The sequence below is a fragment of the Alligator mississippiensis genome, chromosome 11, assembly GCF_030867095.1.
Source record: "Alligator mississippiensis isolate rAllMis1 chromosome 11, rAllMis1, whole genome shotgun sequence".
NCBI classification, from domain to species: domain Eukaryota; kingdom Metazoa; phylum Chordata; order Crocodylia; family Alligatoridae; genus Alligator; species Alligator mississippiensis.
In genome coordinates, this window is record NC_081834.1 from 7,765,886 (window position 1) to 7,781,563 (window position 15,678).

The window sequence follows — 15,678 nt, forward strand, 5'->3', positions numbered from 1 at the left end:
TCCAGTTCTAGCTGGTATCCACGGCGCACAGGGGTCTCACCCCGCTCCGTGGAGCACTGCAAAGGACGGGGCCTCCTCTCCTCCCTTCCCACCTACAGACTCATCACCGTCCCGCTGCTGTCCCCTGGACAGCTTCTCTCCCTTCCTACCTGTACACCTGTAGCCAAACACAGCCCCCGGCCTTGGGCCCTCATTGACCATGCAGCTGGGAGCCCCTGCTCAGTAGCCGTTCCCTCGGATGGAGCTGAAGGAGGAAAGAGCTCAGAGGTTACTCCGGTTTGGGACACAGAGGCTAAATTCCTTGCTCAGCCACAGAATTCCTGCATGCCCTGGGGCAAGTCACTTAGCCAGTCTGTAAAATGGGGGCAATAGCCTCCACCAGGCTGCCGCGAGGCACTCAGAAACCATCCGGGGGGCTCTGTCAGGGCTGTAAGGGCAAAGGCCTGCCCTGAGAGAACAACATCTGGCCATGCAGTGTCCTCCTGAGTCTGCCTCAGGTCTGGCAGGGCACAGCCCCATAGAGTTGACCCATGTTCTCAGCTGTGCTCCCCACTTGTGTGGAGCGGCGTGTCTGTCCGCCCTACTGGGATGTTTAATCAACTGGCCTATCCCTTCCAGTGTGTCCCTAACGATTGTCTTGGGAATGGGCTGTTAGTCATTTAGCGCTAAGTCGGGACCTAAGCAGAAGCTACAAAAGTCTTCAGGCAGTGCCCGTACAGGTCGGATAGTGCCCGGTCTCTACCCGGCTGTGATTTCCCATGAGCTCCTCCCAGCTGACAACCGGAGCAACACGGGGTGAATTCGGCCCACACGTGTTAAGTTACAAAAAGCAGATGAACTGCACCGCTGGGCTCCGGAGAGAGAGGAGCAGAGTGCAAATATAAGTAAAACTCATCTTCCACCACCAACAGGCTTATCTGGAGACTGAGACCATCTAGATGAGTTTTTGCCTCTTCCTTCGAATCCTGTTCTCTCTTTAAAGCTTTCTGCATTTTTACCTCTTCAGTACCACAGATTTTGGTGGAGAAGCCCATAAAAGTCTCACTCGCTCTGTATAAAATGAGGCAGGAGTATCAGTCTTTGCAGAACTGGGACACTTTTAGGTGCCTTAAACTGTCCTCCTAGTTTCCAGAGCACTTGGTAGAGCTGCTCGCCAGGAAGGTGAAAGAGGGTCTCCCTCAAAAACCAGGTTGCAAGCAGGGACCCCTTTATCAGTGCGTCTCGTAGAATAACTGAAGACAATTACTCTCTCCCCATTTGGGGCTGGGATTTCAAAGACAGAGCAGGGGACAGTGGTTTCCCCTTGTGTCCAGAGAGGTTTGGGACAGTAGACACTGTCTGCCTCTCCCCTGAGCAGCTCCCCTGGGCTGATGGAAACACATGGTGGCTTTCTCTTGGGACAACACTGGTGCTTGCAGGGCTGATGCTCAGAGGGCAAGCAGTGATTTCCAGGAGAGGTCGTATTGGCTCCACAGCTCAAATTAGCAAATGCTTCTCTGTTGTTAGTGTTAACGAGGGTCTGCCCACATGGGATGCCAGTTAACTGATTTGCAAAGGATCTCAGAGCCCAGCGCCCATATTGCTTTAGTTTGGCTGACTCTGTCCAATAAGAAGGGGAGAGGCTGAGGATAGTGGTAAAGCGGCTTCTGGCAATGCAAACCCTACCACGGGATTGTTCAGATTCCTTATAATCATGCTCATACGAGCCATCGAAGCCTTTTCTGTTCATGGGCTCTTGCAGCTGTAGCTGTAGTAACCGGAGTTGTAGAAGAGGGGCACTTCCCATGCAGAAAAACACTGCCCAACGTGGTCATACTTTACCGCTATCGCTGATGTTGCTGTACCAGTCGGTTTGCCTGGCTCATTTTCCGCCCCCATGTTATTTGAACTAAGCCCTGAAGAAGCATCTGGATATAATTGGATGGGGACTCACTCAGAAAGCTCCAGCCTGCTGCCGATGCTCAGATCTGGCAGTGCTGGCACAGCTGTCAAATAAGGGATGAAGAAAGATCAACCCCCTGCCCGCATCTTGATGCAGCTGGACTTTGGCTGGCTGTTTCTATCGTCCAGGGAGATGAGTTAGCCACGGCAGTGGAGAACCGTCCTGCTGCCAGCTCTGCAATAGAGACAAGCCCTTTCAAGAGCAGTACTTCCTGGCACCGTCGCAGTAACCTTGAATCTGTAGCACTTGCTCCTGGTCCTTAGCCTTGCGTTTTAATGTCTCCTGTGCCGCCCCAGGAACCAGAACGGTTCTTCCCTGGGTTTTCAGTATGCTTTGTGCTCCCCTGGGTTGGTGACCCCTGGGTAAGAGCTCTCGACTTTGCATTTGATGGTGTAGTTTGCTCTCGTCTGTTGTAGTTAGATACAGGCACAAAAACTCATTGGGGAGCTGGGTTGTTTCACACTTTGACACCGAGTCATTGTGCAGCCTTGGGGAAGGCACGTCACCTCTTTGCAGCTCTGTCGCACAAGACCGCATCCATATAACCATGCTGCTTGGCCGTGGCCTTGCAAGCACTTGAAGGTCCCTCAATAACATGAGTGAGTGCAAACCAAACCGGTTATTTTGTAGTTAAAAATCTCCCCATTCCCCCTGCAGAAAATAAGCTTCAAAGCTGTCTTGGGTAGCACAAGCCAAAAGCTTGGCAGTTTCAAGTGTCCCCCATGAGGGTCTTTTAGCGGTTTCAAGATTGCTCAGGGGACACTTGACAGTCAGCTGACTTGGCCATGAGAGAAGCTAGGAGTAGAAGAGCAGGAGTAGATGTGGGGCACATTGGTTGAGCTGCGTGTGGGAAACATAAACCGTATCTGCCAACAAACCTTGGCCTCAGCTATTGGTATACATTTATGAGCGCTCAAATCCCACCCCCACTTTCCTCCCCAAAAGTTGGCTTAAAGGAAAAGGAGGCAGATCCTGCAGGCAGATCCCTCTGTACATAATGAGCAAACTTGAATTACTCCCTGCAGTCTTTTCTTCTACACAAGCCTCATAATGCCATAAGTCTTTACGTTTCCTGGCACCGAGCACAACTGAAGCACGAGCTCCAGCAGAAGTTTCAAATTTGAAGCTGTTCTCTTCGGCTTCGAAGTCTCCGATTGTAGCTGAGAGATGCAATTCAGCTGTTTGCGCAGAAACCTGCCACAGCAGTGCAGTGCCTGCCCCAGCTGCAAATTCATAGCTCTGGTGGTTGTGCCCGCTATGTTTTCCCGTCTTGGGAACGCTGCATTTTACTTCCCGCTTCTTTGCTCTTTGAAAGCATTTCCGTCCTTCCATGGTCTTTGCTTGATGCCTTCCTCCTTTGCTTTTATTCTCTTTGGAGGTGTTGAGTATTCAGATGAATCGGAGCACCAGCTAGTGCACTGAAAAGCAAAATAAGGGCTGCTAGCCTGTTCTGTGGTGGATTGTGACCTGTGGGCCCCTTCCCTTACCTCCCCTGTCATTTTTCATACTAAAAGCTCTGCCAAAACTCAGCAACTCTCCAGTAAGAACATCCTCCACCTTGCCCGTGAGGCTCTCAGATCACACAACTAAGCCGGTCGCACAGCACCCTCCCATGGGAAAAGCCCACATTCTTTTCCCATGTTTTCCAGATGAAGAAACTGATGCCTGGAGATGGTAACAGATGCACCCGTTCAACACAGTCGATCAGTAGCAGGGCTAGAAACACAAGCCCACTGTTTCCTGACTTGCGGTCCTCCGCTCTCACCAGCAGACACCACTTCCTCCCTTCCAGGAAGGATGATACATCTCTTCTTGGGCAATATCAGAGCAAGGTTTGCTGTCAAAAGATCAAAGAAGGACCTCGAGCAACTGTGCTAATTTTTGAGGGCCACATCCTGATATGCTTATTCACAGCAATAGTGCTTTATTCCTTGAATGGTCTTGCTGTAGTCCCCCGGAGCCAGACCTTCAAAGGCATTTAGGCACCTACAGTCACCATGGTCCTGTGGTTTCACTGGGAAGCAGGTGCCTAGATGGCTTTGAGGAAAGGGCCTGAGGCAGTCATGGAGCGAAATGCAGCCCCCCGGCGAGTGGAGCTCTGAATCCATAAGTGAGCTGCGTGTCCTGCCCAGCACATCCTGCAACCCTCTGCCAGTTTGACTTTCTTTATAAAACCAGCACAGAACCACATGGGGTTTAAATCACAGGAGAAAGAACGGACTCCAAGAAGGAGGCCCGCTCTTGACACTGTGCGGGACAAGCACACTGCTTGGCTGGCTCTCACCCTCGAATGCAAGCCTGGCTGACATCGGTCTGCCCTTGCAGAGCACAAGCTCCTGGCTCTGTTCCCAAGGTGCGCTTGGCAATGAATGGATGCTCTTGGCAGGTATCACTCCTCAACAGCAGAAGAAAAGCAGGGAAGGAAAGCTACTGCTGCCTGGTTTCCATGTGGCAGGCTGACCCCATGCCCCCGTCCCACCTGGTACGAGAAATTTCTCTCCAAAAGAAGTTGTGTAGCTCAACCCGTGGATCTTGTTTTCCTGCACTGCATGCTGTGCTAATTAGCAGAGCTCTAGGGCTGCATGGCTGTAGTGTGGTGATGCTGGTACGGCAGCCCGATCCTTCAGCCAGGCATTGTGCTAAGCAGGAAAGAAGAAATGACATCACTTCACCGAAGATTTGGAAATGACATCACTTTGCTGAAGATTTGGAAATGGCATCACTTTGCCAAAGATGTTTTGATCCTGAGCTTTCAGCTTCTGGTTCATGGGCAGACCGGGGCAGCGCATGGAGATGTGCACACAGGTGCTTCAATCAACCTACAGCCAAGAAAAAGCAGGATCAAAGCCTGACAGGCAAGAGGAAGAGGGTGGCTGAGACTTATTATTAAGGAATGAAGAGGAGGACTGACTCACTGATACCCCACCCATGGGAGTCAAAGATCAGTGCGTTAAGGATCTTCTCTTAAATGACGTGCATGCAATATGCAGCATGTGATAGCTGCAGCACAGATACTGCTGGAGATACTGAGTGGTGTGAGACATCATCACACCAGGTTTCCATCTCATCGGCTCTGGCCGCAAAGGCCTAACAAGACAAGTTCAGCTCCAACGATAAGTTCACTGGGGAGAAGGACTTGACAATAAGCAGTGCTTTCATGAGCCCAACCCTCCTCCGGTGTCAGTCTGTGCCCTTGCTCAAGGACTTTCTTTGCGCTCTTCTAACCTCATGGGTAACGTCCAACATCAAGGGTAAAGGACTCGGTGCAATTATCTTGAGGCCCAACTTATTTCACAGAGCAAATCAAAAACAATAAAAGCATTTAGGCCAGACTTTTCCAAAGGACTCAACACCCACAACTCAGGCCAGCTTTTGAAAAAAAAGCCCAAGGCATTCAATGCTGCGGACAATAGTTACACTTATAAAAATATTGTATAAATATAGCTGCTGTTGGATTTTGCTCTGACTGGGCTGGCAAGAGTCGCCAAGCTGTGCCTGCTTCTCTCCCAGAGGCCTGAGGAAGGGTACTGTGAGACCCAGAAGCTTGCCCGCATCAACCCCAACCATGCAGTTGGTCCAGTAAGAGAGATCACCCACAAGGATACTTGCATCTCACATATCTCCGGGATTGTAATGGCGACAACATCACTTCAATGCTACCAGCTTCTCCTAAGGCACTGGAAGACTTCATTTGCATTGCTAAAAGATAGGGTGATCTTTGCAAGCTTTGGGCCAATTTATGGTTAGCTCCAGGTCTGTAAATGAGGCAGTCCCTAGCCTCCTCCTACCCCAGCACACAAAGCAGGAAGCAACCATAACCTGACGGACAAGCGCAAGCTGCCTAGTACTATGTCCAGAGCTCCCGAGGGAATTTTTAAGTGCCAAGGACAGGACATGGCCCCAGCTGATCAGCACTAGCAGGGCTTCACAGGGGGAGGAACAATGGCTACATCATTTTTAAAGGTAGGGCAAAAGCCTCCTGCCCCAGTGAGCAGAAGGCTTCATCCATAAAGACGATGCCTCCATCTACAACACCCGCTGCAGGCCCTGTTCTCCATCCATCGCCTCTCCAGAGTTATAATCCATCTAGTGCACAAATGACATGTTCCTCAGTCAGGAATTTTCTGGGAAGTATTTTGACTTCCTTTTGCATACAGTAGACACGCCAGGCCAAGCCTTGCTCCCGTTCCAGCCAGTGGCACAACTCCCATTGGCCTGAATGGAAACAATATGGAGCTTATGGAGGATGACAGTCGAATGCACATTAACGGCCCTCACAATAACTCAATGAGAGCAGGCGGAAAGCAGAGCTCACTTGCATGTTAGATTTGCCTCTTCCAAATACCTCCTTGCCACAGCAATCTTTAACATATGCAATCAAAACTGCTCTTCACTTGGACCTTGGCCATAGGATGCACAGGACACCTCTTAAAACTCTTGGAGCACATCGGATAGGAAACAATATGTGCTGGCAGTGCTTAAAAGCCCCAGTAACAAGGATTGCAAACACATGCTTAAGAAATTCAAGAAATGATCGACTTGTTCTGAATGTGATTCAACCTGGGTTTGCTCCCAAGAACATTCCTCATCTTCAGAACATGCCGCTTGCTCCTAAAGTCGAAAAAACCTAGAGCTTCCTAGTAGCAGTGATTAAAAGTATAAAGTCTGGTCTTTTTCCAAGACAAATTTCCTATACGTACAGGGCTGTCACCTGAGCGATGGTCCAGGATTTGGCATCATCCCTGAAAAACGTGAAATTTGAAGTTAAAAAAAAATAATCTTCATTTTATGATTTGCTTTGTCAAATGAAGAAGTCTGTTTTTCTTCTAACCCATTCAAGCCACCACTGACACTGATGCCAGACACCCCAGCCAAGGATGCAACTGGGTAATGTGCCAAGAGACAGAGAAAAAAGTCACCATCCCACACCAGAGAAGACAGTCGTGACACTCAGTAGGCTAGCAGTCCCCCAGATGAGGGCTTGTGAGCCTAACTGCAGCCGTGGCACTTGGTAAGTGGAGTGTTCAGTCACAATTTTAGTAGTTAAATTTGGAGTGGCAGTGAGATCAGCATGGGAAATGGTTGGGGAGAGCTGCATTAGACAGTCCATGCAAAAAAGAGAAAAGTAAAAAGATGCAAAACCAGTAAAAAAAAGTAGAGGTGCCCTTGCTGTGGGTGAGCACCCCAAGTGCAGTAGTTGATTCGACAGTGAGACAACCCTTTGCAAACTTTCCCTTTAAACCCACACACTCTCTATTATCTACACAGACCATGGAAAGAGAGACTCTGAGCCTCGGGGATATTTAGCTAGTAACATGAGGTTAAAGTGATCTCTCTGTGGTTTCTTCAGCTCTGCATTTTGTGCTTACCCCATGGGAGGGCTGAGATCATTGCAACTTCAACTAACTCTAACTCACCCATCGAATACGTGCAGGAGGCAGGGTGGAGATGCACCATCAAAGACGTGTCTTGTGAGATACAAGAGATGGCTTAGATTAGCTATACTCATTGCACACACAGCCCCTGATTCTAATCTGCTTTACCACAGTGTAAAGTAGACATCACTTAATCCAGTGGAGTTACATCAGTGTAAAACATAGACTTTGTGACTCATATAGTAGTGTGCATGTAGCAAATTATGTAATACCTTGCACAATTCTGCACGTACGTTTCCTAATTTCCTTTACGTGAGTGCTTTCATCAAGAAAATCTCGCTTCCATTGGTATTCTGCGATGAAGAGTTAAGGTCATCTGAGGCATAATATTTCCACACTTCACATCTGCACAGCACTCCCAAACAGCCAGCATGCAGATGCCTGCAAAAACCGTACATAAAAAGAAACATATTGTAACTGATGCTCATGTGTTGACAACTGGAATTTATACAGTGTCTTGCATGGATTTTCTTATACAGGTTCCCCTCGCTTTATGCTGTACGTGCGTTCCTGGAAAACAGCACATAACTCGAATTCGCATAAAGGGAACCCACTTTACACTGTAACAAATAGGGATACACTCCAAGACCTCGACTGTACTGACCCCCTTGACTGTCGTGCCACTCCCGGGGCAGCTACAGCTCCAGAAGCAGGGACACCAGCTGCCCTGAGTGGGCCTGAGCTGGGCGGCTTCATGGCTCATAGCTCCTGGGGCGCTACGCTGACCACCACCTGGCTCAGCCCCCCCCCAAATCATTTTTTCATCCTCTATGTATGGCCTAACTCTCACAACACACCGCACAAAGCAGCTGACTGGGCTTCCACTACACTGATTGCATAAGAGTGAATTTACCTCGCAGATAACGAATTTTTGGTATAAAAAGGGTCATTGCATAAGAGCGAATTTGCACATACAGAACCTGCATAAAGTGAGGGAAACCTGTATAAGTTGTGCCGGTGAGGATTGCATTTCATTTTTTTTTCTCGTGAATGCTAAAGGCAATGCCCTGTCCCAGCAATTAGTCCTCACATTTCTTGCAAGCATCATGGCAGAAGCGGGTGTTCATGAAGAATGAAGAAGAAATCAGTAGCCTTGCAAACTGGCATGTGATGACCAGGCAAAGTGCCTGCTCTTTTGCCACCCACAAAAGTTGCAAAGTCCTTTTGATCCTTTGTATCAGAGGGATCCAGATACCATAGGGTTGTGTATTAAATATTAAAACCTATTTCAGTTAAAGCGGTAAGCTATTTGTTTCATGAAAGCTGTTCTGTGCCTGAGTCAGGCCTGCTTTGTAGTTAAAAGACAAAACCCAGCATGTATTTAATTAACCTACATATTGCTTTGAATTAGAACTATGTAAGATGTTAATGCTTATGCGGTTTGGGGTTTTTTTTTCCTCCTTATCATTTATTGAATGTTCCCCATTCTGCATTTTTCTTGTTAATAATCCACATGGCCAACTGAGGCAAGGAAACAGGTCATTGATTTCACCGTTCCTTGCTTTTATTAATCCCAAATCACAGATCAAGTCAGAAGTAATTGTAGCCCAGATGATTTATGGCTTCCAATATTTAGTTGGACTAGCACTGGATAGGCAGCTAATGTCGTGTGCCAGCCAGAACAGCTGTAGCCCAAACCTTAGCTCGAGCTCCAATGAGCAAAGTGAGTCTGGAAGTGTAAAACAGCCCCAGGAGCTTTCATGGATGGGTGAGTTAATTGAATGCCAATACAATAGTGACAGGTGCCGCTTTTTTCAGGTTGCACACAAGTTATTCGTTTTCCAACTGTAGAAAACAGAGGATCACTCTGTGATTTAAAACCCAGGTGACAGATTTTTATTCCATAGCTTAGAAAGCTGTATGACGAGAAAGAAGAAAGAATACAAATGAAATGAAAACACCTCCGCAGTGAGCTTGAAAGGGAACAAGAAGTGAGGGAAAGCCATTCTGGCCCCATCCCAGAAAAGGCAGCAAACCCGTGATCCAAACGCCCCGGTCTTTCGAAGTTTGGATCTGGGTTTATGGGACTTCAGCTTCAGCCCATTGTCTCCTTGTTTCCTCGTAGTGCCCTTGTTGTCTCTAGCCGCCTGTTGTCTCATGTCTAACGCTCAAACTGGAAGGTCTTTGGGGCAGGGGCTATCATCTTCATGGGGGCCATGATGGGGCTTCTGAATACCATTGCAATACGCATAATTAAGAATGCAATTAGAAAAAGACCATTAACCACGGTGGGAAACCTGGGCTGATTGCTCTCTTTCTGGCTAAGGCCAGAGCAAGATTATTCCCTAGCATATGCACATTTTTCCTAATGCTTTAGTTCAAGCTAGAATTTAAGTGAGCTTAAGGGTCCCCAACCAGCATGCAAACACGGTGGGTTCATCCTGGAGCCAATCTTGTGAGGTGCTGGGTGCCAACGGCTATTCCTGGGGACGGTGACTATGTGAAGAGCTTAGCACCTGACAAGACGGGTTCTCCTGTGAGACTAGAAAACTCGATGGGTCTTATCCTCCACATGCAGCTCAAAGATCAGAAGAGCAAATTCCACTGATGTGCGTTGGCCGTCAGGCCCCTCTTACCACCACCGCCTTGTTGTTACGCCAGAGTCAGAGCGAACAAATGGATCTGCTCCTGCTTGTCTATGCATCGGGTTAAAGCAGAAGGGACTCCCCCAAAACCGGGGGAGCTGCCGTGCGCTGCACCTGGCGTGACAGCAGTCAGGCCTCACATCTTTTCATGACAGTTCCCATCCAGTTCCCAAACAGCCTTTCTGTTGTTTGTGGCTTTGCCGCTCTCAGCAGAGATCTGCTGACAACAAAAATATCCCAGTTATTTGGAATTATGATATCACCCTTGCTTTGGCCTGGCGCCGACAGAGACTCTTATACAATGGACAGTTGTTTCTCATTAAGAACGACCGTATTCTTTGCACTGACAAACAGTTTACACTAACATTAGCTTCAGCCTGATTAGTCCATTGGAAAGCAATAATGTTTGCATTAACAAAGCTGCTTAGCAGATGCTCTGCTCAGTTCACTTGGGGTCTGATTACACAATGACCTACACGCCAGGAGTTCATGTCCTGCCATGTTTTAATCCTTCAAACCTTCTTAGACCAAACACAGTGGGAAGGGACTGGGATTGGAAGGAAAAGGAGAACGGCTTGTCCTGTGGGGCCGCTCAGCTCTTCTGCTGAGGACTGAAAAACATTCAGGAGGGGGACAGGGTATGGGCAAAGGCTGCAAGAGAGCAGCAGGAGGCTGTGCTCCTCCTATTGGGAATGGTGAGAGCTTTGGGGAGTGCCACCATTTACTTAAATCTGAAAGGAAAGGAAAGGAAAGGAAAGGAAAGGAAAGGCATTGTCTTCACGCTGCCCTGTCAGCGAACAGGTGCTATAGCCACGTCCCCTTGGAGCTCGCTAGTGCAGCTGGCTGGGATACTTGTTCGACCTGCATGCTCTCGGAGGAGTCTCCTCGTCTTCTCCGCAGATGTGCAAGGGGACGGGCGAGGGCTTGCAGAGCTGAGCCAGGACAGCTCCTCAATACAAGTCCTGAGACTGTAGAGCCTTCAGTCACAGGCCTAGGGCCAAAAAATGAGCCCATTGCCATATACTCTATTCGTTAGGCTTAACAGCTTAAAAAGAAGGAAGATGAACTCCCTGACTCAAGCTCTAAAGCCCGTGTAATCTGGGATGCCACAAACAGGCAATTACAGTGGTCCCTTTTGGCTTTAACCTCTAGGAATGTATGGCTGCAGGCCTGGATACTCAACATATTTACAGCAGGGTATATTATATTGGATTTGTACATCGTTTTTTTAAACCATAGCGGAATCAGGAGCAGGCAGACAAGCGTATCCGGGGATAGTTTCTTGCAGGTATCGTTACACCGCCTTGATGCTTGGTGGCAGGGGAGTAGGTCATGCCAGTTTGCCCATAGCAAATGGTGACTCTGGCATGGCTGTGGATTCCTGACACATCAGGCTAGCTTAGACCAGAGGAGATTTATTCCCAGGTTAATTCAAAAAGCAATATACCAGTGTAGGGCTGTGCCCCCAGCGTCATACTGGGAGAAGAGCTGATTCCCTTGGGATAATCATGTCCTGTGATTCAGGACATGCTGAAGCCCAGAATGACACATTAGGGCTGTACTTGAGCAGCTGACGGGCTTCATTAATGGGCAATGCTTGGCCAACACTGGAGGTATCTAAGGTTGTAAGGCTGCACTTTTCCATCCTACCTCTATTCACATCAGTGCCTTGTGGCTGGATGACTGTAATGACCCATTTCTGAGCATGTATCAGACCTGGGACACTGGTGGGTTTGTAGGGAATTTTAATTAAATAAGCAGAGGATGGAGGAGTGAGGCGAGATAAATTCCAGCCGCTGGCAGAAGGGTGAATCAAAGAGGGGCCCCTTTGTATTTTGACACCACTAGTAAAAGTCTAGTCAGCTACTAACCGGGTTAACCAATGAGGCCCAGTGCTCTCCTGACCTCAACAAGAGATTGGAACAAATGCACCAAAAGGCTTCACACTGTAGCATTTCTATGGTGCTAAAAACTGTTCCTGGTTTAAGTACCTACTAGGTGGAGTAGGGTAGGATCCATCTCTAAATATTTCCAGTTATGATCTGGGCAACGCCATGATCCGGGCAATGCCTTGGCTATTGCAAAGGGAGCTGATAGTTGTTCTATTCACAGGTACCTGAGCTGCTTTGCAAAAGTCTGTTCTGCTGGTGGCCTTTTCAAGTATAATGAATGCATTTGGAAGCATTAACTGTGAAATTATCCAGCCCTGCTGGGGACAGATTTCTCATTTAACTGATTACGATATTTTAGAGTAAAATTGATAGTCTGGAGTTCCCGGCAGTAAAGTCAGGGCAAGACTCCCAGAGGGAAACAATGGCTTAATTTCACTGATATCCAGGGCTCATATAATATACTGCTGCTGCTCACATTTTAGAGTAAGCTACAAAGAACATTGTGAAGCCCCTGGGGTCAAAAACTCACCATAATTTAAAGCTGTAATTTCTCTCAGGGAACGTGATCCTTTTTTGCAATTTAGATTTATTATAGCTGAGCTGCTGTGAAGGTGCAGCTGGAAAGGAGCCTTCCAAGCTGAAGCATCCGGCATGAACGCAGCTGCAACAGGTACTCTGCATCCAGTGGCTACGAGCAAACAGCGTGTGCTTTGCTACTGTAGTGGTGGCTGTGGTCTCTCCAGGTGTTGTTGACAAGGATGTTCATGATGCCCACAGCCTGGGAGGGATGTTCACGATGCCCATGGCCTGGGAGAGATGTTCATGATGCCCATGGCCTGGGAAGGATGTTCATGATGCTCATGATCAGGGATGGGAGAGATATTCATGATGCCCACGACCCGGGAGGGATGTTCGTGATGCCCATGGCCTGAGAGAGATGTTCATGATGCCCATGACCCGGGAGGGATGTTCATGATGCCCATGGCGTGGGAGGGATGTTCATGATGCCCGTGGCCTGAAAGGGATGTTCATGATGCCCACAACCTGGGAGAGATGTTCATGATGCCCATGACTCGGGAGGGATATTCATGATGCCCACAGACTGGGAGGGGATATTGGTGTCTTGGTGGACTTGCTCCAGCTTTGTACGTCTAGAGTAACTCTCCTTCCTAGTCCTCCTGTGCTTCCTTTCCCCTTTCTGCTGGGTCTTAGTGGTCTTGGGTGCCCTTCTCCAGAGCTGGAGCAGGTTTGGTTGGTTCCCACTTGCAGTGAGTTTGCTGTTTTCTTCACAGAGCAGCAATGGGGAGAGATGCCTGAATCTCAGAAAATGTCCCCGGTGCCTACTGTGTTTGCAGGCTCCATTATTCCCAGTGGATCATATGGCCATGCAGACCCTTTCACACAGGGACGTGGTCCATACAGAGCATGGGTAAGGCACATGGAAGAGATGAGAAGCTGCCCCAGCACTAGCTGTGATGTTTTTATTATGCACAAATGCAACCCCTGCGTACAACAGCAAAAATGACTTTGCGGAAAGCCTTTTGTGTTTGACCAGCACACAGAGAGGGCGCCAAGCCTACTGGATAATTCGGAAGCCTGAGAAGCTGAATTTGTTCCTCGGCTCTGTGGCACAATTGCAGAGAGGCCTGACCTCTCCAGGCCTCTGCTTTTCCAGAAGGAAAATGGCCAAAGTACTTGTCTAGCACAGAGGCAGTGCGAGGCACATGCATTAATATGTGTGCAATCCTTTGGAAGGGGCCCGAAGCACAGGGACTTGTATGGCAATCACATAGAGGTAAGGGAACTTCTCCTGTCATCCATTTGCCATGAACGAGTCCAGAAGTGTTTCCTGCAACATCTTTAAAAAAATAATAATACCAGAACTGTTTTAACACTCCACACAAGGCAGGATGGAGGCACTAAAAGGCTCGGCAGGTGGAGGTGCTAAAAGAAAGGAAAAGATTAAGTGAATAGGTCCTTTCTTCACTTCCTTCCACCTTTTGACATGGTCTGGTGATGCTCTTCTGCTCTTTGTCTTGCATGCGGAGGCCTATATACTCTGACACATCTCTAAACCATCTGCATTGCCTTATGGGCTTGGACAAGTTCGTGAATGGCAAGCAGGTAGGTAGAGCTTGTTTCTCAGAGGTGGCCTTTTTTGGACAAGCGGAAAGTCAGTTGATAATATCAGAAGCCCCAGAGACCATGATACGCGGCTGAGGGTTTGTCAATCCAAGGTGGTTTAACTCATGTTAATTAGGACTGACATTCGTTCAAGGTAGACAACATGCTTGAACGTGCCAGGCTGCACACTCCACAAACATTTGTTCCCGGACACAAAGACTTGCAGTTTAGCCAGTAAAGGAAATAATCCTGGAACCAAATGTCTGCGGAGTATCCTGCCATGCAGATGTATGGACAAGCGTGGATTATTGGCAATCAGTCCACTCCAGGTGACTAGTCTTGTATTGACCGGCTCTGACAGGAGTTTTACTATTAATTAAAATTGACAAGAATTGTCATTCTCATGGCTTCACGCTTTCTTTGGCATCATTTTCATAACGGCTTGACTCCAGCACTTGGTAGAATAGCTGCTTTTTTGCAGGGAGTCATCATGTCAGTTGTTCAGCTAATGGCAGAAAATAGTCTTGGTCCATGTTCCTGGCGTGCTGGGAACTAGAATCAAGGGTTGAGTTACTCCAGGAAACAACAGGGGTCAAACTCCATTGGTGTAAGTGCTGTGTGTCTGCTTCTCAGCAGGAAGCAGCAAACAAACAGGCTATTACCGTCTTCCCCCCACTTAGTGGCAAGGGGCTATAATAGCACCTGCTGCAGCAGCTACCCCAGAAGAGCTGGTCTCACCTGCCCTCCAGAGACCGGTGACATTTCTGACTGTGCGCCAAGCTGATGTAAGGCAGATGAGATGCACCTTCTGGATCAGAGTTATGCTGATGTTGGTGTGTCATGTATGGCCCCCCGATGAATTCATGGACCCCTTCAGCAAAAAGAAAGGTCTTCAACTTCCTGATATTTCAGTAAAGCAAATGCAGAGGGTTTTTGAGGCCTTCCCAGCCTTCATTGTCCGTCACAAAGGCCCTGGACCCTTGCTGTCCGTTTGCAGATCAGCTCAGAGATTATTTTTTTCCAAATCTGAGCGTGTTAACCAGAGTAACTTTTGTGTGTGTGTGTGTGGTGCACAGCGATTATTACTTGTAACTTTGAATGTAAATCATCACAGAGTGATTTTAATTGGTGCAGGGGAGGCATTTTGGTGTCTGTCTTCCAGGCCCTGCTCTGCTACAGGGTCCTGCCCACCACACCAGATCCAGATCTTTTGGGGGTTGAAAAGCTCGGCGAAGCCATGTGAGCTGGCTCAGCCCCCACAAAGGTCTGCTCGGAGACCACTTGGCTCAGGGAGCTGGCGTGGAGGAGGAAATCACCGTACCTGAGACAGCGCTGGCCAGCTGCCTGAAAGACCTGGAGCTCATCATTGATTTCCCTGGGCCTCGCGCACCAGCAGACCTGCTTGACCTGTCTCCTAGCCCCTCCCCGCACCTGCTCAAACAGGACAACTAAGTTACTAAAGCTGCTGCAGCAATGTCCACATGTGGCTCCATTGCTCACGCTGGGGTGAGTGATGGGGCAACAATGATAGCTGCTAAAATACATGAGTAACCTTCCATTTGGAGACAGGGAGAGGGGGCATCCTCCACCCTCACCCCTCCTGTCCATACGGAGACGTGATCACTGGATCATCCACGGGTGTGTTTGGGCAGGTGAATTCCTCCTGGCTGAGCTCTTTGGAGGGTCTCTGGATGCTCAGC

The 15,678-nt window shown here is 48.5% G+C and overlaps 1 protein-coding gene and 1 long non-coding RNA gene across 3 annotated transcripts in view; both read left to right on the plus strand.

The window, feature by feature from the left end:
* Window positions 1–14,384, plus strand: LOC109280704 (uncharacterized). Its single transcript, XR_002087120.2, has 2 exons — window positions 1–12,524; window positions 13,147–14,384. It is a non-coding gene; the product is annotated as an uncharacterized LOC109280704 (long non-coding RNA).
* Window positions 1–15,678, plus strand: part of LYSMD4 (LysM domain containing 4) — a 29,119-nt gene that overhangs the window by 1,541 nt on the left and 11,900 nt on the right. The window lies entirely within an intron of this gene.